The sequence below is a fragment of the Saccopteryx leptura genome, chromosome 6, assembly GCF_036850995.1.
Source record: "Saccopteryx leptura isolate mSacLep1 chromosome 6, mSacLep1_pri_phased_curated, whole genome shotgun sequence".
Lineage (NCBI taxonomy): Eukaryota > Metazoa > Chordata > Mammalia > Chiroptera > Emballonuridae > Saccopteryx > Saccopteryx leptura.
In genome coordinates, this window is record NC_089508.1 from 77,736,748 (window position 1) to 77,761,192 (window position 24,445).

The following is a 24,445-nucleotide window of genomic DNA, read 5'->3' on the forward strand; positions in this document are numbered from 1 at the left end:
ATGTTTTCATGACTTGATAGCTAATTACCGTTTAGTGCTGAATAATATTCCATTGTCTGGATGTACCAGTTTATCCATTATACTACTAAAGGACTTCTTGGTTGCTTCCAAGTTTTAGCAAATATGAATAACACTTCTATAAACATGTCAAGCACAGGTTTTTGTTTGAACATAAGTTTTCAACTCCTTTGGGTAAATACCTAGGAGTATGACTGACCAATGCCAACTTCCCCCTCATCTTGCACTAAGATCTCCCAAGAATCCGTGCTTTCTGATCCTTATCTCTGAGGTCTATATGAAGTCCTCTACCAGCTTCCTCAATTAGAACTGCAACAAAGCCCCAGGCCTCCCCTGAACTCTCTAGGCCATGACTGCCTACTAATCTAATAGCTGCTGCTTTTTTTTTTTTTAAGAGAAAAGTGAAATTAAATCTTTATTTACAGAACACTGAAAGATATAAAATTTCACCACACAGATATAAGAAACCTATTGAGAAAGGAAGCTTCATATAGTATATGCAGTTTGGAACTGTTCTAGTTTTGCTGTATAAAGTGCTGTAATAACAAACCACATTTTAAAAATTCTCTGTAGAGAAATAGTAAAAGAAACTTATACCAAATATAACTTTATGCCTCAGATATACAATATAAAAGTTAAAGATCCCACAAACGCCATCCTGACCTTGCAATGTATAATCTTAAGAAATAGTTTCAGGCACAACATTTTGATATTCCTCTCTAGTGAAATATTTCTCAATCAAGCTTAATAAAGCTTTGTACACAGACTCACTTCTGTGATTTTATAAAGCTTCCATTCTGTGCAAACTTCCATATTCTTCAATCATTATACGTAGTTTTTTAGTTTCACCTAGTTTCTCAGGAGCCTAAAAGATATTTGAAATATAGTCCAGAATAATCAGAATAATCTTAGTATCATTCGCAGTTAAGAGGTTAACAGTTCTATTATGCTACAATGAACAAGTTATACAGTCTGTTCAGCTGTCCCACCACTTGTATAGTTGGTTACAGTCCATCCAGCTTTCTTAAGAGTCTGCTTTAGAGAGAACACCAACAAGGAATGGGACTAATCTATGATTCACAAATTATTGTATATGATCCTGGTGGCCAGCTGTAATGTTTGACATTGTCCATGTAGCTTCCCTCTGAATACTAGTTTTGGGGTTTATGAACAGACTGGAAAAGACAGCAGTGCTCCCAAACCTACTACAACCTGAGTTTGTTCATCACTGAGTTGTCTCAATGACAATATTTCCTTTGGGTCTTAGCACAGGACTCACAACTGACAGTTTAGTAGTTTTAGAAGTGCCACAAATTTGGGCAAAACTGTTTCCACAACCATTTCAATTTGTTCATTTGGACCATCAGTAAGGTAAGAAATGGCCCAGCAGGTATCTGCTAATACTTCTGGATCACTGTGACGCAGGAGACAAACTAAAGTAGAATTTGCTCAAGAGCATCTAACAGAGGTTCAGGATTCTTGATGTTTATAAGTTTCCAGGTAAAATGATGCATATAACCACATGCTAAAGATGACATTAGAAAATGCAAGAAAAGCCCTGACCAGATGGCGCAGTGGATTGAGCATGGTCCCAGTGTACTGAGGTTGCAGGTTTAATTCCCAGTCTGGGCACATACTAGAAGCAATGCAATGAGTGCACAACTAAATGGAACAATGAATTGATGTTTCTCTTTTTCCCTCTCTCCCTCTTTTCTCTCTCTCTCTCTCTCTCTCTCTCTCTCTCACTCTTTTCTCTCTCTCAGATCAATAGAAAAACTAAAAAAGGGGGGAAAATGCAAGAGCCAATAGCAGATCAACTGTACCATACTTGATAACGAAGTCTTAGAAAACTGAAGCATCACCTAAAATGTTTCCTAGAACCCATACAGCTTGTTCACTGACGTGAGTATGGGAAGATGCCAATAGAGATATTAATGCTGGGACAGCACCTCTATTTACCACAGCACCTAAGCCGATTCAAAGTGAATGGGACTAAAACCAGTTCTGCCCAAGGACACAAATTTTGGAAAATCAGCCCAGATAATGATCTCTATGGGGGCTGTTTCCCCCTAGAAAATGGTTTCCTAGCAGCTCAAGTAGCTTGGAGTTGGCTTGCCAAATTGTTGCTATTTATGCCTTTGACAATATCATCAAAAAACCAAAGTACAGGCCCTGGCTGGTTGGCTCACTGGTAGAGTGTCGGCCTGGCGTGCAGGAGTCCCAGGTTCGATTACCAGCCAGGGCCCACAGGAGAAGCGCCCATCTGTTTCTCCACCCCTCCCCCTCTCTTTCCTCTCTGTCTCTCTCTTCCCCTCCCGCAGCCAAGGCTCCATTGGAGCAAAAGTTTGGCCCGGGCACTGAGGATGGCTCTGTGGCCTCTGCCTCAGGCGCTAGAATGGCTCTGGTTGCAAAAGAGCAATGCCCCAGATAGGCAGAGCATTGCCCCCTGGTGGGCATGCCGGGTGGATCCCGGTCGGGCGCATGCGGGAGTCTGTCTGACTGCCTCCCCATTTCCAACTTCAGAAAAATACAAAAACAAACAAACAAACAAACAAAACCCCCAAAATACAGTGCCCTCATTATTGCAGTTTTCTTGCAGTAGAGAAGTAGCTTACATTTCTCCCTTTCAGCACCTGGTCATCCTTCTTAGCTTTCCTCAGATTCACATTAACTTCTATTCAGCACTACCTCATTTCTGTGCTATCTCTTTGCTCTTGAATCTGTTAAGGTAGACAGCCGGTAAATCAACACTATCATTGGTGGATATGGTTATGAGACAAAGGGAGAAAGATCCGGAACTGGCTCAAGTTTCCACATGAGGCAGTGTGGACTCCATAGCTTCAAGACTTATGAAGGGGCCCTGGCCGGTTGGCTCAACGGTAGAGCGTCAGCCTAGCGTGCGGAGGATCCGGGTTCGATTCCCGGCCAGGGCACACAGGAGAAGCGCCCATTTGCTTCTCCACCCCTCCGCCGCGCTTTCCTCTCTGTCTCTCTCTTCCCCTCCCGCAGCCAAGGCTCCATTGGAGCAAACATGGCCCGGACGCTGGGGATGGCTCTGTGGCCGCTGCCTCAGGCGCTAGAGTGGCTCTGGTCGCAACATGGCGACGCCCAGGATGGGCAGAGCATCGCCCCCTGGTGGGCAGAGCGTCGCCCCATGGTGGGCGTGCCGGGTGGATCCCGGTCGGGCGCATGCGGGAGTCTGTCTGACTGTCTCTCCCTGTTTCCAGCTTCAGAAAAATGAAAAAAAAAAAAAAAAAAAAGACTTATGAAGGGAAGCTGAAATATATTCAAGTCTCTGTCATTCTAGATATTCCCTAAAGTTTAGGGGCCTAAACTATGATTTCCCTCATTCTTCAACCTCTTGTCCCAATATGCCCCAAATAATTTTCCCCACTATCCTGTAAAATACTAAAACTGTTCTCCATTGGAGTAATTCATCTGAGTTAGCTATAACTTCACAGTGCCCCCTATTAAAATGTTCATGATACCAGCAAGGAAAAAGGGATACATCATTTTGAATGAAAAAGGAACTGAAGAAATTATTGTATGCAGAATAAGATTTGATCAGGTATCAGAAAAGTTAATAATAACAAAAATAATAATAGATAACACTTATGTAGTATTTCTTATCTGCTAAGCACTGTTCTAAGTGTTTTATATTTATTTATTCATTCAGTTCTCACAGCAACTCTAAGGTAGGTATCATTATCACTCCATTTTACAGATGAAATAACTGAAGCACAGAGAGATAAAGGGACTAGCCCAGGATCATAGCTAGTATTGTGAATCTGGGGGAAAAAACATACTTTTAATCACTATCCTCTACCACCTTTCATATAGGAAGGAGATGAGTTGTCAAAGAGGAAAGTCTAGGGTCTCTCGAGTATCAGACCCTAAAAAAACAGAAAGCCACTGTAATAAAATCATAAAACTTTATATATATATATATATATATATATATATATATATATATGTTAATGTTAAATCTCTGAATCTATGCTCATAAAAAGTAAAGTAAAAAATATTAAAGTATCAGAAAAAAGAAATCCTTGTCTCTAGCCAGTCTCTCAGTCCATTTGTCTAGGGTTTCTTTTTCTGAAAAGTAGAAAGAGAGAATTGCACATAGCAATAAGTACTTACATAAAAGTAACAGATACACGTACTTACTTATACAGACATACATGCATGAAGAAAACATAAATTCTTATCCCCAGTTTAAGGAAAACTGAGCTTTGAGATCACTAAAGCACATCTTTGTTTATATAAGATTCTTCTATTGCTAACAATGCTTTTTTTTTTTTTTTTTTTTTTTTTTTGCTAAAGAATGTTTCCATGGACAACTATCCAAGTGCCATGTGAGATCTGGTAGGTCCCATATGTGGCTGTCCTACTCTCTGGACATAAGCAAGGAATTCTTTTTTTTTTTTTTTTTTTTTCCTGAAGCTGGAAACAGGGAGAGACAGTCAGACAGACTCCCGCATGCGCCCGACCGGGATCCACCCGGCACGCCCACCAGGGGCAGTGCACTGCCCCCCAGGGGGCGATGCTCTGCCCATCCTGGGCGTCGCCATATTGCGACCAGAGCCACTCTAGCGCCTGAGGCAGAGGCCACAGAGCCATCCCCAGCGCCCGGGCCATAATTTGCTCCAATGGAGCCTCGGCTGCGGGAGGGGAAGAGAGAGACAGAGAGGAAAGCGCAGTGAGGGGTGGAGAAGCAAATGGGCGCTTCTCCTATGTGCCCTGGCCGGGAATCGAACCCGGGTCCTCCGCGCGCTAGGCCGACGCTTGCAAGGAATTCTTAAAATAGACAGATGAATATCTAGTTCTAAGGCTTTCCTCCTCTTTGTAAAACCAAGGATTCATTAGAGCAGGGGTCCCCAAACTACGGCCCGCGGGCCACATGCGGCCCCCTGAGGCCATTTATCCGGCCCCCGCCGCACTTCTGGAAGGGTACCTCTTTCATTGGTGGTCAGTGAGAGAAGCATAGTTCCCATTGAAATATTGGTCAGTTTGTTGATTTAAATTTACTTGTTCTTTATTTTAAATACTGTATTTGTCCCCGTTTTGTTTTTTTACTTTAAAATAAGATATGTGCAGTGTGCATAGGAATTTGTTCATAGTTTTTTTTATAGTCCGGCCCTCCAACGGTCTGAGAGACAGTGAACTGGCCCCCTGTGTAAAAAGTTTGGGGACCCCCACATTAGAGGATCCTGTGAGAAAAGATGAAAAATGGTTTTACTATTAATGGAATATAATCTGAAGACTCTAAGTTCTTGCCATTCTTCTAAGTCCTTCTAAAATGATAACCACAAGTGACTCCTTGATCACAGTTTGCCATGTATTATGTCATTTGACCTTGCTTTCCAGGACCCAACTGATGGGAACCCAAGCAAAAGCAATTATTTTCAGCATGGGCATAAGAAAGTCTGTCAGCAATTAGATGACCCAAATAAGAATGCTAATAAGGGTAGGCCAAAAATGAATAAAGAATAACTGACACAATCAACTCTTAGGGAGCTGTGAATGGAAAGCAGTGAGCTGTGTTGGCATCCTATAGTTACTGTTGAATTCTGAGCAGTAATGAATAATGTTCCACTGTCATATGGCCTGGCTGTGTGACTGCTGACAATTTCTAGTTTCCTTATTTACTGACACAGCCTTACACTCAGGACTCATCGTATGAGAAAGTCTGATCACCTCTCTTCCATGCAGTCTGAAAATTCCCTATTATGATGGCAAGTTCCACAGCTACAACCACAAAGGAGAACCACTGAAAAGCAGTCGTGTATGAAGTGGACTTGTTAGCAGCTTGTCCCACAGCTGGCCTGGACAAAAACAATGAGGATGATAATATGAAAGATGGTCTGACTATCAGGATTGAGAAAAGTCTCTGCTTTATCATAGGCAAAATCTAAGAAGGGTAAAGCTGTGTCACTGCCTTAAAGATAGTATATAAAATAAAGGTACACTGAAGATTCAGGAGAAGACCTTCATTCCATTAGGTAAAACTTCTGGGAGATAGGGTATCTGTAACAGTTGAGGCAAATCACCTGGGAATCTTTCCATTCTTAATAATTAAGGATCCTACAGGGCAGAAATCAGCAAATTTTTTTCTATTTGATCAGCAATCTTTTTTCTGTTAAGGGCCAAGTAGCAAAGATATTAGGCTTTGTGAGCCATATGGTCTCTGTTATAACTACTCAGCTCTGCCTTTGTAGTACAAAACCATCCATAAATATTACATAAACAAATGGGCATGGCTATGTTCCAACAAACTTTGCTGAAACAGGTGGTAGCCAGATTGGGCCCATAAGCCATAGTTTGACCAAGTTTTTTGTTTTTTTTTAAGATTTTATTTATTGATTTTACCGACAGAGGTGAGAGAGAACATGCAAATGAGAAGTATCAACTCATAAATCAAAAACAATACAGTCATCCCTTTCCATATCGCGGTTCACTTTTCACCATCTCACTGCATCGTGAATTTTAAAATTGTATATATCTAATTATTGTGGTTTTTTGCTATATCGTAGGATTTTGCAGCATATAGTTTTTTTTTTGGGGGGGGGGGTTTGTATTTTTCCAAAGCTGGAAACAGGGAGGCAGTCAGACAGACTCCCGCATGCGCCCGACCGGGATCCACCCGGCATGCCCACCAGGGGGCGATGCTCTGCCCATCAGGGCATCGTTCTGTTGCATCCAGAGCCATTCTAGTACCTGAGGCAGAGGCCACAGAGCCATCCTCAGCGCCCGAGCCATCTTTGCTCCAATGGAGCCTCGGCTGCGGGAGGGGAAGAGAGAGACAGAGAGGAAGGAGAGGGGGAGGGGTGGAGAAGCAGATGGGCGCTTCTCCTGTGTGCCCTGGCCAGGAATCGAACCTGGGACTCCTGCACACCAGGCGGACGCTCTACCACTGAGCCAACCGGCCAGGGCCGCATATAGATATTTTTATATATTTATTGTTTTAATTATGTTTGCAGCAAAATAAGTGTGGGAAAGGTTAGTAACAGCATGGGAAAGGTTTATAAGGGTGTGGGGAGGGTTTATAAAGCCTTAATATATATATATATATATATAAATAATAAAATAAATATAAGGTCGCTATTTCACGAATTTTCCCCTATCTCGGGGGGGGGGGGGGGCGTTCTGGAACCTAACCTCCATGATAGACAAGGGACCACACTGTATTGCATCGTGGATAATTTTTTAAAACTCTGCCCAGGTTACAAAATTCTAACTCTATGATCCTTCTTCTTACTGGCTCCCCTTTATGTAGATACCTTCCATTTCTATGTGGGCCATATGATTAAGCATGGAGCACAGACATGCTCCTAGGAATTTTGCCAGTCATTTTGCCTGCATGTGGATAATAACTCACAATGCTAGGCTGTAATACAATCCTACATCCAACTGTTAAATATGGCATGTACTCAACCTGAACAGTACCAAAACTGAGGAGAGTAATTGAAAAGTAAAAATTTTTTTAAATGGAAAAAGAGAAAAATTATTGAGAAGGGGTGTTAAACAGCAAACATACTAAAGCCTCACTGATCCACTCTATTTTGAAGATGTCCTGCATGACACATAGATTTGTTAAAGTTCACTTTTTGCCTGACCAGGCAGTGGTGCAGTAGATAGAACATTGGACTGGGATGGGGAGAACCCAGGTTCAAAACCCCGAGGTCACTGGCTTGAGCGCAAGCTCATCTGGTTTGAGCACAGCTCACCAGCTTGAACCCAAGGTGGCTGGCTTGAGCAAGGGGTCAACTGCTCTGCTGTAGCCCCCCCCCCCCCACTGTCAAGGCACATATGAGAAAGCAATCAATGAACAACTAAGGTGCCGCAGTGAAGAATTGATGCTTCTCATCTCTCTCCCTTCCCATCTGTCTGTCCTTCTCTCTGTCTCTCTGTCTCTGTCACACACAAAAAAGAAGTGCACTTTTTAACGGTCAGTGTATTTTATTTCTTTTTTGTAAGAGAGAAGGGAAGGGAGAAAGAGGGGCAGGGAGAAAATGAGAGAGGGGAAGGGAGAGAAACATCAACTCATTGTACTACTTAGTTGTACCACCGATTGCTTTTCATATGTGCCCTGACCAGGGCTCAAACCAGTGCCCTTGGGATCAAGCTGGTGTTTCCGAGACTGCGCCCTAGGGATTGAACCGGTAACTCTGGGACCTTTGGTGCTCCAGGACAATGTTCTATCCACTGCACCACTGGCCAGGGCAATTAACTTTCATTGTATTTTATAAATATAACACAAAGTAAGAACAAACTAAAATTCATTTCTCTGGCTAGAAATGAGCCCAGGGATGGATGTAAGATTAATAGGATACTGACAGCTCTCAGTTGAATCTCATTAAGACCCCACATAAAGAAAGTACAATACAGTATATTGCCTGGCTTGTGGTACGCAGTGGACAGAGTGTCGACCCAGGATGCTGAGGTCACCAGTTTGAAACCCTGGGCTTGCCCAGTCAAGGCACATATGACAAGCGATCAATGAACAACTAAAGTGAAGCAACTATGAGTTGATATTTCTCACTTCAACCCCCAACTCTTCTCTCTGTAAAATCAGTAAGTAAAATTAATGAAGGGAGGGAGGGAGGGAGGGAGGGAGGAAAATAGATAGATACAGGCAGAAATAAAAGAGAGGAAGAGGCACATTGTCTTGGGTCTTAGGTTATTCAAGGAGTCCAAACACAGTCCTGGAAGTCAGAAAAAAGAGAGAAGGTTGAGGAGAAAGGCTGGCAGGGCTGTGTTTAGCCTGTCTGCCCTTTCTTAGATTAAGAGATTAGCAGGTTAGCTAGGGACATTACTGATATCCACAAAAATGTAATTTGCTCAGGGTCACAGTAAATTAGTGGTAAAGAGGACTTATACCTATGTCCAAACTTTCTATCTACTTGTACTCTTAGGCACTTTTAGGAGACCATCCTGATTTCTCTTGGGTCTATTTTGCACAAGGTCTCCATTGCTGGTGTTTCAGCCTGTCTTCACCAAACAAAGTCTAAAACTACCTGTACGAGTAACCCTGCAACCAAATGGTAGCTCTTCATAGGGTCTGAAGAAAGGCTGAGGCTATTCTCAATCATTTTTACAAAACCTCTGCTGGGTCTACCAGAAAGCAATCATGATGAGCATCACTCTTGAACTGAGCTGAGAGACCCATTCACAAACAGATTATCTTTCAATACTTCAGAGCATTCACTGGAAAAAAGCCCTAGGAAAGAGCTTTAAAATGTATTTTAACAACACAAGCGGGACTCCTGAGGTGTTGGTAATGTTTTCTTTCTTGACCTGGATGCTGGTTACATGGGTATGCTCAGCTTGTGAAAATGCAGGTGGATGGAAAATTTGATCTGTACACTTGTGCACGTTTTTCTGTATGTATATTTCAATAAAAAGTTTTGTTAAAAAGTCGTTCCATTTTTCTCACCACCAAAAAATAATGACACATATCTGATAAAGAATCTTCTGACAACATTGTCTCTTCTACTGCGAAAGTTTGTCCATGACATTGATTGAGACAGAGGACAGATGTGAACATTGGCTGGAGCAACACAGAGGGCCTGGGTCACATTCATCAAAAGCTTCAGAAGCCAGGCCTGACCTGTGGTGGCGCAGTGGATAAAGCGTCGACCTGGAAATGCTGAGGTTGCCGGTTCGAAACCCTGGGCTTGCCTGGTCAAGGCACATATGGGAGTTGATGCTTCCAGCTCCTCCCCCCCTTCTCTCTCTCTGTCTCTCCTCTCTCTCTGTCTGTCTCTCCCTCTCCTCTCTAAAAAAAATGAATAAATTAAAAAAAAAAAAAAAAAAGCTTCAGAAGCCTTCCTCATCATTGGTCTATTTAGGCAGGGGGGGGGGGGGAAGCATTACTTCCCCAGCTTTTAGCTTCCTATTTGTCTCTACTCCCTGCTTCCTAAATTAACCCTATCCACTCCCACTAAATTCAGCAGCATATCATGCAGAAGATCAGCAGTCCCTGGAGCTGGGTCCCTAGGTCCAGGGATGCCCTGGGCTGACTATTACAAAGAAACCTGAGCAGGCTCCTGTGGTACTACAGAGGAGAGAGCTAAGGCTGCAGCTGGGATATGACAGCCACACACAACACACAGTATATACTCAGTTAACACTGGCTGAACAAATATTATACAAACATAATCTGTGAACTGACTCCAGAATATATACAATAAATATGTGCTGAATGAAATTAAATGATGGCTATTCTCTATGTTTCCCCTAAATTCTGCATATTTGATCTTCAGCCAATATGAACAGCAGCACCAGGTCAGTATCTGCCCATAGAACCATTTTTGAATGTGCTCACAAGGGTTCTTTACTATCTTTTGTAACAGGTTCTGTCAGGCAGGACTCTGAGAGACAGTCAAGTAGGACAAAGCTGCTTCAAGTTGTTTGAGTTGCTAATACTTTAATATAAGAAGAAAACCGGGAAAAAAAGAAAAAGAGAAAAAAAAGAAAACAAGCCTGGAAAATGAACTTTCTGTTTTTATCTCTCATTCTTGCCTAAGTGGAAAAAGTTTTCCTACAACCATGCTGCTAAGGAGCAAATTTCCTGTTTTTAATATTGTTTAGTCTGAATGGGTCTTAAGAGACCAATATTAATGCTGGAGAAGCAAATGAGCTGTGCCCCTAAGAAAGTTCTGGTTTCATAGTTGGGTTCAGCTGGCCCAGCTGAAGCCCAAATCATTCTCAGCATCCAAGGTATAGTTAAAGAAATTAGATTTGTGTTGATTTGAATAGCATCTGCCTCATGCATACCACTGGCAGAGGCCTTCCTCCAACCCTGAACACTAGTTTGCAGAAGAGAAAGCTGCATGTTAAAATCACAAAATCTGCAACCACACTGGTCCTGTGGCACTCTTGAGTCTCAACCCCTCACATCAAGTCACTTCAAATAAACAAAGCATGACTCCAGCCTCAGCCAACAGCCCTGGGACAAAGGTGCTTTTCAGCGTTGTTACCAAAGTGTATGCAAAAGACAAAATAAGATGATGGAAGAGAAACCGACTGTAGTGAGCACTTAGCTCAACAATTAATTACCTGCTGATGACACCCAAGAAATGCACTGACAAAAACCTGGACAGTCACTCAGGAACTTGGGACTGACTTTCAACGAAGCATAGTTAATAAGCCTCCAAAAATCCTAACAAAGTCAACAATGCCTAAAAGGTTCATTTTCTCTGGTATATAAAACACTCTATATGGAAGACACAGAGCAGATGAGGTTCCTCTTTGCTGAGGAAATTACAGCTGATGGAATTTAGGATAAACCTAGAAAACAATGTAAGGTTTCATTTAAATCAAAAACATATATTAAGATTCAATCTGGAGGTCCTGCACTCATTCTTCCCCTCCCCAATATGAAACTGGGCATCCTTCCAGTTTCACAGATGGAAGGGCCTCCTCAGGAAAAGAGGTACCAGGAAATGCTGAGTTGTGCCGGGAAGGAAGCAGACTGGCTGGCAGGGTTGTGCACAGACTCCAGACTCCATTTGGGCACTTCTGGTTACATTTCACCACTTTTAAAGTCCAGTATAAAACTTGGCCCCTGGGTCAGAATAGGTGAAATTAAGCATCCATTTGCTATGAAATATGAGCTGTTTCTTGAATCTCAGAGACTGATTGGGTTACAGGGCTATTCAGGGGATTCAGAACAAAACACCCTGACTGCACCTGTAGATGAGCACTTGCTTCAGATAGAAGACTAAAAGCAGGTGATATTCTCCACATTTTAAAGAGAGGCATCAGTGGGGAGGCTTGAAAACACATATTCCTTATTCATGACTCTGGGGTCCTGTCCTATAGTACATTTCAGTCCAAACTTTTCTACTTGTCAGGTAATTCATATTATACTTCAAATATTAAAGGCAAGCACATAGTTAGGAGGAATTAGCTCACATAGCAGGCAGCAGGGAGCAGTGGGAAAAGCAAGGACTTTGGAAACAGAAGATCTGGGTTTCAATCTTAGCTCCACCTCTTGGTGTGGCCATAACAAGTTACCTAAACTCTCTGAGCCTCATATTATTTTTTCTAGGATCTGAAGTTAGTAGTGGTAGTTACTATATGTCTGTACAGTAGAAATAATAATACCTACTTTACAGGGTTGTTGTGAAGGGTGAATGAGATAAGTCAGGTACTCAGTTTAGTACCTGGATCAGAATAGTTTGTCAAAAAGCCCGCTTAAAGAAATTAGTCATGAGCCTGACCAGGTGGTGGCGCAGTGGATACAGCATCGGACTGGGATGCAGAAGGACCCAGGTTCGAGACCCTGAGGTCGCCAGCTTCAGCGCAGGCTCATCTGGTTTGAGCAAAAGCTCACGAGCAAGGGGTTACTTGGTCTGCTGAAGGCCCGTGGTCAAGGCACATATGAGAAAGCAATCAATGAATAACTAAGGTGTCCCAACAAAAAACTGATGATTGATGCTTCTCATCTCTCTTCGTTCCTGTCTGTCTGTCCCTATCTATCCCTCTCTCTGACTCTCTCTCTGTAAAAAAAAAAAAAAAGGAAAGAAAGAAAGAAAAAAGAAATTAGTCATGGGAACATTTTCCAAACCCTAAAATCAAACCTCTAAACTACATGGGAATGTTTCCAGATGCTAATGAAGGAGGAAGTTGCTTCTATTTTCTTAAAATCTTTGATGTGGGAGAAAAGGAAAAGCAATACCAGTCAGAGACTACTACATATTTAAACTTGTAACCACAAAACACCACAAACAAGGGTTATGTTAATACTGGAGGACTAGTAAAAAGGGGGAAAAAGTTATTAAGAGTTTCCATTCCTGTCAGATCTCTTCCCATCCTAGAAGTACCACTATATCTACCAACCATATGGAAGCTGAATTAATCTGTTCTTCTGTATCAATTCAGCACGTATCCCCAGAAAGCATTTTTATTTTGCCTAATTGCCTAACTATAGAGACAAGAGTTGAGCAATGAAATGACTGACAAGAAACAATCCCCCACTTCTAGAAAGAAAAGCAAGGAAAATGAGTTTGAGCACACTCTTCTGTTTACCTCTTCTCCTCGGGACCTGATGTAAGGGGCTGTTTGTATACAAATGATGATCTTACAGTGAGTCCATCTGTTTCTAGTCTGAGACCAACTCCGCAGGGGCTCTCTGCCTTTTCCAAATTCTAAATACAAACTTGGGTATGCCTGGGCACATCTGGTCACCATTTGATTTCAGATTTCTATTGTGTTCAGTCTGTGGGGGGAAGTGAGTTTATAAATAGCTCGAGTTCCTCTGCCTCACACTTGAAAAATGAGAAGCTACCAACTCTGCCTTTCCTGTAGAGAGAAGAGAGGTTTTCACTGCACCCAGCTCCCTCCATAATGATCATACATCAAGTTAATATGCTAAGTAGCCAGCCTCAATCAAATGATTCATATACCTATTTTATTATAAGACTAAAAGGTATATTTTATTTATTATTTTTTATTCATTTTTTTAGAGAGGAGAGAGAGAAAGGGGGAGGAGCAGGAAGCATCAATTCCCATATGTGCCTTGACCAGACAAGTGCAGGGTTTTGAACCAGCGACCTCTGCGTTCCAGGTTGATGCTTTATCCAGTATGCCACCACAGGTCAGGGAAGACTAAAGAGTATACAGAATAAAACCTAGAAGGGAGCTCCAAATTAAGATTAGTGAATACCCTGACCAGGCAGTGGCGCAGTGGATAGAGCGTCGGACTAGGATGCGGAGGACCCAGGTTCGAGACCCCAAGGTCGCCAGCTTGAGCACAGGCTCATCTGGTTTGAGCAAAGCTCACCAGCTTGGACCCAAGGTCACTGGCTTGAGCAAGGAGTTACTTGGTCTGCTGTATCCCCACGGTCAAGGCACATATGAGAAAGCAATCAATGAACAACTAAGGTATTGCAACGAAAAACTGATGATTGCTGCTTCTCATCTCTCTCTGTCTGCACCTATCTGTCTCTCTCTCTCTGTCTCTGTAAAAGAAAAAAAAAATTAGTGAATAATTTATGTGATATTTTGAGAAGTCTCTGATCTTTTTGGAAACTCCCAAACTATATGCTTAAATCTACATATGTGAAGCACCACCTTAAAATATTAAGAAGAAATGCCTTTCCTGCCTTTAAAAGAGAACTACAGGTTTAAATCCTAGTCAATCCTGATAGAGCAATCTTTTTTTTTTTGACAATCTTTCCTCCCAGCCCCAACAAAAAGGTCTACCTCCCTCTTCAAGTTTTTTCAAATACTTGATTAAAATATTTATTATAGGCCCTGGCCAATTGGCTCAGTGGTAGAGCGTCGGCCTGGCGTGCAGAAGTCCTGGGTTCGATTCCTGGCCAGGGCACACAGGAGAAGCGCCCATCTGCTTCTCCACCCCTCCCCCTCTCCTTCCTCTCTGTCTCTCTCTTCCCCTCCCGCAGCCGAGGCTCCATTGGAGCAAAGATGGCCCGGGCGCTGGGGATGGCTCCTTGGCCTCTGCCCCAGGCGCTAGAGTGGCTCTGGTCACGGCAGAGCGACGCCCCGGAGGGGCAGAGCGTCACCCCCTGGTGGGCGTGCCGGGTGGATCCTGGTCGGGTGCATGTGGGAGTCTGTCTGACTGTCTCTCCCGGTTTCTAGCTTCAGAAAAATACAAAAAAAATACATTTATTATAGTACTTTATTTATTATAGTACTAATATATATAATAGTACTATATATAATATATACAGTTCTATTATATAATATATAGTACTATATGTATTATAGTACTGTGAAGTAATTATCTTTTTATGTATGTCTCCTTCAAAAACTATGTTTAGTTTTTCATGAGTAAGTGTAAACAAGGTAAAATAATCATATAATATGACTTTAATGAGCTTTCACAAAAAAAAATCAAATTTAATGCTGATTTAAGGAAGAAATGAGAAAAGGAAGCCATCCAAGTATAGAAGTAAACAACAAAGATATAAACAGATTGTTTCCTCTTCAACCCTACATCTGTTCAGAATTCTAAAAAGGCTATTTTTCCTGGAAGCTAAACTTACGTAAATCAGAAAATAATTGGAGCCAGTATAAGGTAAGACCACCACTAACTTCAGATCCTAGAAAAGATAAAAAACAAGGCCAAACTCCTGTGCCAAAAAATGTGGTTCAAAAGAACAACAAGAAGCAGTTGGATAGCCAAAACTAACAACTTGAAATGATCCAAAATATTTCATAGTAAATTATCAATTTCTAATTTTGTTTGGTTTTAGACTCCAAAGAAAAGTCTCTTGTCCCTACTCTAGAAGCCACAACATAGTATCACTGTGCCTATAAAAGTATCAGCCCTGGCCGGTTGGCTCAGTAGTAGAGCGTCGGCCTGGCGTGCAGGGGTCCCGGGTTCGATTACCGGACAGGGCACACAGGAGAAGCGCCCACCTGCTTCTCCACCCCTCCCCCTCTCCTTCCTCTCTGTCTCTCTCTTCCCCTCCCGCAGCCGAGGCTCCATTAGAGCAAAGATGGCCTGGGCGCTGGGGATGGCTCCTTGGCCTCTGCCCCAGGCGCTAGAGTGGCTCTGGTCGCGACAGAGCGACGCCCCGGAGGGGCAGAGCATCGCCCTCTGGTGGGCAGAGCGTCGCCCCTGGTGGGCGTGCTGGGTGGATCCCAGTCGGGCACATGCAGGAGTCTGTCTGTCTCTCCTTGTTTCCAGCTTCGGAAAAATACAAAAAAAAAAAAAAAAAAGTATCAGCTTGCCTTTGGTTTAGGAGACAATGTCAAATTAAAATTAGCTCTGCTAGAGTTCCAAGAGGGTATCACAAATCAATGTGGGTCATCTGCTGACAGCAAACTTAATGTTATGTGGTGAATGGGATATAAATCAAATATAGTACAGGGGTCCTCGGGTTACAACAGTTTTGATGTACAACATTTTGAGTTTACGACGCTCACTCCCATAAAAATTTTTAAAAATTGAGACATGTTTCGGCTTACGCCTTTAGCATCATACTTACAAACTATGTGGGCGAACTAGTTTCAGACTAGCCTAGAATAATTCTTAAGAAGGTAGAGAGGCCTATAACAGATTCTGTACCCTCCACATCAGCTGCTTCTCGAGATGAAACACCTGTAATGCAGGTAGAATCATCCCCAGCATCTTCTGCATGCTTCTTAGGCAATGCTGATTCAGCTGACCCAGTACTTCCAGCACCTTCTGCAGGTTCTCTTGCCTCTCCAGCTTCCTCCACCCACAGGTCACTCTCTCCCACCTTGCAATGCCCCTTCCAGTGTGCAAGCAACCACAGGAATAAATGGAAGGAATTTTTATTACACTCATTTTTTGTCATTTTTTTTCTGTTAATACAGTTCAGTATATTTATGTTCCTTCCCTTTTTCTGTGGCTTAGTTGTGTTTTTATGTTCTAGATTATGATTTTTACAACTGTGTTAGGATAGGTAAGTGACTTATGCTAGAGAATGTTTCAACTTACACCAAAATTCAAGTTATGTCGCTGTCGTAGGAACAAAACTGTGTCGTAATCCGAGGACCCCTGTATCCATCTTTGTGGTGTCTACACTATAATAGCTGAAATAAACTCAGACAATATCCTAACAGACAGAAGAAAAATGACAGCAGATGGAAATATGTAGCTAGCTACAAAAAGCAATAAAGAGCACCAGAACTGGTAACTATATCAGTAAATATATAAGATTTTTTTTCTTATAATTTAAAGTCTTTAAAAATAACTTACCATTTAAACAAAATTATTAATAATGCATTATGAAGTTTATAACATATGTAGACAAGATATGACTTTATAAGTATCATATAAAGACGAGAATAGAGAAATACAGTGTGCTGTAAAGTCATGGTGCACTTTTGACCAGCCACAGGAAAGCAACAAAAGACAATAGAAATGTGAAATCTGCACCAAATAAAAGGAAAACCCTGCCTGACCAGGCAGTGGCGCAGTGGATAGAGCGTCGGACTGGGATACGGAAGACCCAGGTTCGAGACCCCGAGGTCTCAAGCTTGAGCGAGGACTCATCTGGTTTGAGCAAAAGCTCACCAGCTTGAGCCTAAAGGTCGCTGGCTGGAGCAGGGGGTTACTCAGTCTGCTGAAGGCCTGCGGTCAAGGCATGTATGAGAAGGCAATCAATGAACAATTAAGGTGTTGCAATGCGCAACGAAAAACTAACGATTGATGCTTCTCATCTCTCGGTTCCTGTCTGTCTGTCCCTGTCTATCCCTCTCTCTGACTCTCTCTCTGTCTCTGTAAAAAATAAAAAAAATTAAAAATAAATAAAGTTTTAAAAAAGGAAAACCCTCCCAGTTTCTGCAGGATGATGTGGCAGCATGTGCACATGATGACGAAACACCGTGTATACAGCAGAGCAGCCCACGGACATGCCAGTCGAGATGTGGACGGTACAGAGGAAAGTTCAGTGTGTTCTGTGGCTCGCTAAATTCGAATCTGTGGCCAAAGTGCAATGTGAATATCGGTGCGTTTATAACGAAGCGCCACCCCATAGGAATAACATTACTTGGTGTGATAAGCAGTTGAAGGAAACTGGCAGTTTGGTGGAGAAACCCTGTTCTGGTAGGCCATCAGTCAGTGACGAGTCTGTAGAGGCTATACTGGATAGCTACCTAAGGAGCCCTAAAAAAATCTGTGCGTAGGCCCTGGCCGGTTGGCTCAGCGGTAGAGCGTCGGCCTGGCGTGCGGGGGACCCGGGTTCGATTCCCGGCCAGAGCACATAGGAGAAGCGCCCATTTGCTTCTCCACGCCCCCCTCCTTCCTCTCTGTCTCTCTCTTCCCCTCCCGCAGCCAAGGCTCCATTGGAGTAAAGATGGCCTGGGCGCTGGGGATGGCTCCTTGGCCTCTGCCCCAGGCGCTAGAGTGGCTCTGGTTGCGGCAGAGTGACGCCCCGGAGGGGCAGAGCATCGCCCCCTGGTGGGCGTGCCAGGTGGATCCCGGTCGGGCGCATGCGGGAGTCTGTCTGACTGTCTCTCCCCGTTTCCAGCTTCAGAAAAATACAAAAAAAAAAAAAAAAATCTGTGCATAAGCCCACATCAAACTGCACTGAATAGGTATGAAACTGGGAGAGTTTTCCTTTTATTTGGTGCAGATCTCACATTTCTATCGTCTTTTGTTGCTTTCCTGTGGTGATCAAAAGTGCACCATGACTTTACGGACACACTGTATTATAGTAAATCTTATGAAGGAAGTAGTATATTATTACTTGAAGGTAGACTGTGATGAATTAGATATGTATGTATATTTTAGCCCTGGCCAGATGGCTCAGTTGGTTAGAACACTCTCCCTAAACATATACGTTGCTGGTTCGATCCCCAGCCAGGGCACATATAGGAACAGACCAATGTTCCTGTCTCTCTCTCTCTCTCTCTCTCTCTCTCCCTTCCTCTCTCTATAATATCAATAGATAGCTTGACCAGCAGTGGTGCAGTGGGTAAAGCATCAACCTGAAATGCTGAGGTCGCTGGTTTAAAACCCTGGGCTTGCCTGGTCAAGGCACATATGAGAGTTGATGCTTCCTGCTCCTCCCCCCTTCTCTCTCTCTCCTCTCTAAGTGCTGCATGGTTTTGCTGATGGCTTTGTAGTCTGGTTGATACATGGTGAGGTTAAGCTTCATGCAGGCGTTGAGACTTCCATCCATTAAACGTGATCGTAGGTTGGTCTTAATGTTCTTTTTTTTTTTTTTTCTCTTTCTGAAGCTGGAAACAGGGAGAGACAGTCAGACAGACTCCCGCATGCGCCCGACCGGGATCCACCCGGCACGCACACCAGGGGCGACGCTCTGCCCACCAGGGGGCGATGCTCTGCCCCTCCAGGGCGTCGCTCTGCTGCGACCAGAGCCACTCTAGTACCTGGGGCAGAGGCCAAAGAGCCATCCCCAGCGCCCGGGCCATCTTTGCTCCAATGGAGCCTTGGCTGTGGGAGGGGAAGAGAGAGATAGAGAGGAAGGAGGGGGTGGGGGTGGGGGTGGAGAAGCAAATGGGCGCTTCTCCTATGTGCCCTGGCTGGGAATCGAACCAGGGTCCCCCGCACGCCAGGCCGACGCTCTACCGCTGAGCCAACTGGCCAGGGCCGGTCTTAATGTTCTTTAGATGTGAGAAAGACTGCTCACATGCATACGTAGAGCCAAACATTGTCAGTACAGCAATACTCACACGCTGCAGTGTGTGGTATGTGACGGAAAGCGCATTCCAAGTTTTGACAATCAGCTGGTCCGCGGGTTGAAGAGTTTTCATTTCTCCCCACTTGTGTTTGCTCGCCAACTCTGCTTGCTGTCGTGCAAGTCTTTCCAAATCTTCATTCAGCGACTTGAAGTTATTCACCCACATGTCTGAGGCCTTCATGTCAGCAGCTTGTAGCTCAGAATCTCTGACGGAGACACCAGGGATGTAACTCAGGTCGGCGCTGTACACCGCACAGTCGTGTGGATGGGTAATGAACTTAAAAAGACGAGTGCGCACACGAAATTCTCCAAAGCGCGCTTTGAATGACTGCAGGAGATTAGATGTGAAGCCCGCTAGCTGCTGGAGATCAAGATGTTGAGCAGGGTCACGTGCTTTGCATGCATCTTTAAACTCTCCTAGTGTTTCAAAGTGTAGTAAACAACCTGTTTCAATGTCGGCAATGAAGAGTTCCAGCTTGTTTTCAAAGCAAACACTGCTTGTTGAAGGTATAAGACTCTATTTCCAACGCCTTGCATTTTCACATTGAGCTGGTTCAGATGTTCAGTCATGTCCACGAGATAGTAGAACTTCAGGAGCCACTCAGTGTTAGCTAACTCAGGATGCTTGACATTTTTCATTTCAAGAAAAGTCCAGAGCATTGCCCCCTGGTGGGCAGAGCATCGCCCCCTGGTGGGCGTGCTGGGTGGATCCCGGTCGGGCGCATGCGGGAGTCTATCTGACTGTCTCTCCCTGTTTCCAGCTTCAGAAAAATACAAAAAAAAAAAAAAAAGTCCAGATTTCGCTCAGACAAGCCGCGAAACGGCTGAGCACCTTCCCTCTTGACAACCAATACACATTGCTGTGCAGAAGCAGACCAGGATAATTATTCCCAACTTCATCCAGCAGTGTTTTAAACTGGCGATCATTTAAAGCTCAGGCAACAATAAAGTTGACCACCCGAATGACCAGCGACATCACCTCACCAAGCTGCTTGCCACACATCTGAACACAAAGCACCTCCTGATGTAGGATGCAGTAAAAACTTAGGATGGATCTCTTTTCATCTTCACGAAGAAGCGCTATGAATCCTCTGTTTTTCCTCACCATGCATGGAGCACCATCAGGACACACCGAAATAAGTTTATCCATCGGTAGATTTTTTTCTTTAGCAAACTCAGTGAACGACTTGAATAAATCCTCCCCTCTGTTGTCTCTTTCGTAGGCAAAATAGCAAGACTTTCCTCACGTAGTGTGTCACCAACAGCATACCTTGCAATCACGCTAAACTGGGATAAATGGCTTACGTCTGTTGACTCATCCAAAGCGAGAGAAAAGAATGGTGCTGTATTTATGTCCTTCACTTGTGTTGCCTCTATTTGCTTTGCCATCATGATGGTACAATTGTGAACAGTTCTTGCCGACAGAGGCATGTCTTTTATTCATTTGATTATCTTGTCTTTATCCGAAAAGTCATCAAAAAGTTCAATGGCAACATCAAGCATGAATGTTTTGGCATACTCCCCATCTGTGAATGGCTTTCCGTTTCTCACAATTGCTAAAGCACCAGCAAAGCTAGCCGAATTCCAGTCACCTTGTTGGGTCCAAACAGGGAGTTGCTGCTGACTAGCTTGCGTTCTGCACAGTAGCTCCTGATATGCTTCTTCCTGCTGTCCCCCACTGGATATTTCGATGCAAAGGTAGTATGGCGTGTGTCAAAATGCCACTTTATATTTGACCGTTTCATCAATGCAATTTTATCATTGCATATTAGACATACTGCAGAACCTGCTCTCTCCATAAAGGCGAATTCCTCTGTCCATTCCTGCTGAAAAGTACAATACTCCTCATCTTTTTTTCTTTTAGCTATCTTCTTCGTCAAAAGAGTTTCTGCAATTAGCTAGCTGACTACTTGATTAAAAGTAGGGAAGTTTACTTCCTGACCTCACGACCCGTGTACATTACACATCCAATAAAAATTTGGTGTTGTCCCGGAGGACAGTTGTGATTGGCTCCAGCCACCCACAACCATGAACATGAGCAGTAGGAAATGAATGGATTGTAATACATGAGAATATTTTATATTTTTAATGTTATTATTTTTTTTATTAAATATTTGTCTGCGCGCCAGATGCAGCCATCAAAAGAGCCACATCTGGCTCGCGGGCCATGGGCTCCCGACTCCTGCCCTATAGTGTCAGAACACTGCACTTAGAAGAGGCCTTTTATTGGTCAGCTGGACTGGCTCCCCCAAACAGAGGAACATTAAAATGGTGCTGAGAGGGTATTTTAATACAGGTTTACTGTGCAAGTATAAGGGAGAGAATTTAGTACCTAGCGAGGCAGACGAGGTGGCTTCACCTGGAGAAGCCTACTGTTATCAGTATGCCTGTGCGCTACTGTGGTGGACATACACCTTTTGTTCAAAGGACTGCTCTTCATTTTATATCCCCATTTAGATGATTTTACAAATCAGTTTTTCCAAAGACTCTCAGAGTAATTATTGCCATCTTTAAGCAATTAACTGATAATCCTTTTAAACTCCAGGACAAATTCAAGTATAAAGGGAATGGGAATATAGGAGAACTTCTTAGCATGGAAGATGCCAGCAACCCTGGTCGGTTTGCTCAGTGGTAGAGTGTCGACCTGGCATGTGGATGTTCTGGGTTCGATTCCTGGTCATGGCAACCATCTGCTTCTCCACCCCTCCCCCTTCTCTGTCTCTTTATCCTCCCTCCCATAGCCATGGCTCAATTGGCCATCCAGTTGGCCCCAAGGCTCTGTGGCCTCTGTCTCAGGTGCTAAAAATAGTTTGGTTGCCACAAGGGAGCAATGCCCCATAGGGGACTTGCAGGGTGGATCTGACTCTGGGCACATGTGGGTGTCTATCTCTCTGCCTCCCCTGCTCTCACTTAATTTAAATTTTTTTTAAAAAAAAAGGACTTCTCTCACTTCTGCTATTCATTTTTATACAGGCATTCGGCACCAGCAGCAAACTGTGTCAAGGATCTCTGTTTTTCAGATTTTTCTGAGTCTTTAAAGATTCATAATCAAGTTTCTAGAGAAGAGAAAATGAGTTAGATGAAGCCAAGAAAATGACCTTATTCCTTTAAAATCCAGCCCGTGGACATGTTTATAGAGCTCAGCAGCTGTGCTGCTGGCAGAAGGAACATACTGAAATGAAGTACTCATGGTAATCTCCCTACCCCCACTCATGCCTGCAGAGCTCCATCCAATTATTGCACAAAAAGGCTTTTTCTTATAAAGTTCTCTCTCTTCTACTCTCCTTCTTGGTTGGGAAGAAATAGCACTAGTGATGGAATGTACACAGCTCTGCAAATATTCATGAGAAAATGCTTTGACGCCCACATGCTCCCCAGCTCCCTGCACATACATGCATTGGGGAAAGGGGATGCACAGAGGAACTAAGTCTACTTCTCTAACTTAGGCAAACTACAAGGCCCTCTCAAAACAGGCAGCAAGATCAAGAAAACAGAGTCTCAACTTGTCTCTCATCCACTGACCATCAATTAAATAATTAATTCAATAACCATTAATTTAAGATGTGTAGCACTGAAAATACAGAAATAGAGCTATGTGTGGTGCTGCATTTGAGAGCCTGGACTTTGGAACCACGCAGTAAAAGGTTTAAATGTTTGTTCCATCACTTGGCTGTGTGACCTTAAGGCAACGTACTCAACCTGAGTTTACCCCTAAAATGGGTGATAATATCTACTATAAACAGTGATAGAATCCTAATAGCAACTTCCCCACAGTGACCTCTCAAATTCTTCTCGCCTTCATTTCTTCTTGTTTCTCCCTCCACTTGTTCCTCTAAAGCAGGGGTCTCAAACTCGCGGCCCGCCCACCAATTTTGTGCGGCCCACAGACTAATCAAACTTCGTAGATTAGTCTGCGGGCCAGTCTGCGGGCTGCACAAAATTGGTGGGCGGGCTGCATGCGGCCCACGGGCCACGAGTTTGAGACCCCTGCTCTAAAGTCCCTCCTCCTCAGTTTTAGTAATGATTCTGCCTTCTTTACTCTTTCCCTAAAGCCTTCATTCACACTCTGAGTTCAGTGAGACAGTGAAGAAGTGAGGCATAAAAGAAATGAGGGTCATACTCCTTCTCTCCACCTCATCCTACTCACTTTCTAAAGGCAAAATGTAATAGATCATTTGTCTTCATCATACAATGGATTCAGGTCCCCAGGCAGAACTGCCACTTCTAATTGCAGCATGGTCACATTATAATAATAATAAGCACTCAATCCTCTCCCATACTTCTTGATGGCAATAGTGCAATTGCCTCATCTTGACTGAGTACAGAGCCAGAAATAGGTCCAATCTAAAAGAAAAAGATCTTTCCTTGGTACTCTGCTAAGCAACACATTTCCTGCCATGCAGGAACTTCTGGGTTGCAGTTCACGGTCCCTGTCACTAAATAAGCAACAGGCATTTCCCTGAAACATCAAGCAAAGTTCCGAACTGTCCAACAGAAGAAAAAAAAATCTGTAACTTAGTTTTGTTTCTTTAGGCCTTCATCTTTAAAATAAGTGTCCTGAATGGTCTCTAGCATTTCCTCTAATATCAATTCTAAAATTCTAAAGTCAAACTACTTAGCTACCACATAACAGATTCAAAAACTCTGCACAATTTACTTTTCATGTTCTAAATACATATCCTCTGCAGGTTAATTTGAAAACTCCTATTTTATCCTAACGGCAATGTAGACCAGTTGGTTCTAATGCTTGATGAACTGCTCAAATCACCATGTTCTGTGCTTGCTGAGTATTATTATCACCTCCCTATCTTCCTATCTCTGGACCAACATTCCTTCATTAAATAATCCCACACAGAATGGATATGGGGCCCTGGTCGGTTGGCTCAGTGGTAGAGCGTCGGCCTGGCGTGCAAGGGGTCCTGGGTTCAATTACTGGACAGGGCACACAGGAGAAGCGCCCATCTGCTTCTCCACCCCTCCCCCTTTCCTTCCTCTCTGTCTCTCTCTTCCCCTCCCGCAGCGAGGCTCCATTGGAGCAAAGATGGCCTGGGCGCTGGGGATGGCTCCTTGGCCTCTGCCCCAGGCGCTAGAGTGGCTCTGGTCACAACAGAGCAACGCCCCAGAGGGGCAGAGCATCGTCCCCTGGTGGGCAGAGCATCGTCCCCTGGTGGCCGTGCCGGGTGGATCCCGGTCGGGCGCATGCGGGAGTCTGTCTGACTGTCTCTCCCGGTTTCCAGCTTCAGAAAAATACAAAAAAAGAAAGAAAAAAAAAAAGAATG

At 43.6% G+C, this 24,445-nt stretch overlaps 1 protein-coding gene and 1 pseudogene across 1 annotated transcript in view; both read right to left on the minus strand.

Annotated features, from left to right (window-relative positions):
* The window catches only part of STARD9 (StAR related lipid transfer domain containing 9), a 170,110-nt gene that overhangs the window by 127,183 nt on the left and 18,482 nt on the right, over positions 1–24,445 (minus strand). The window lies entirely within an intron of this gene.
* On the minus strand, positions 575–20,558 carry LOC136375918 (importin subunit alpha-1-like; annotated as a pseudogene).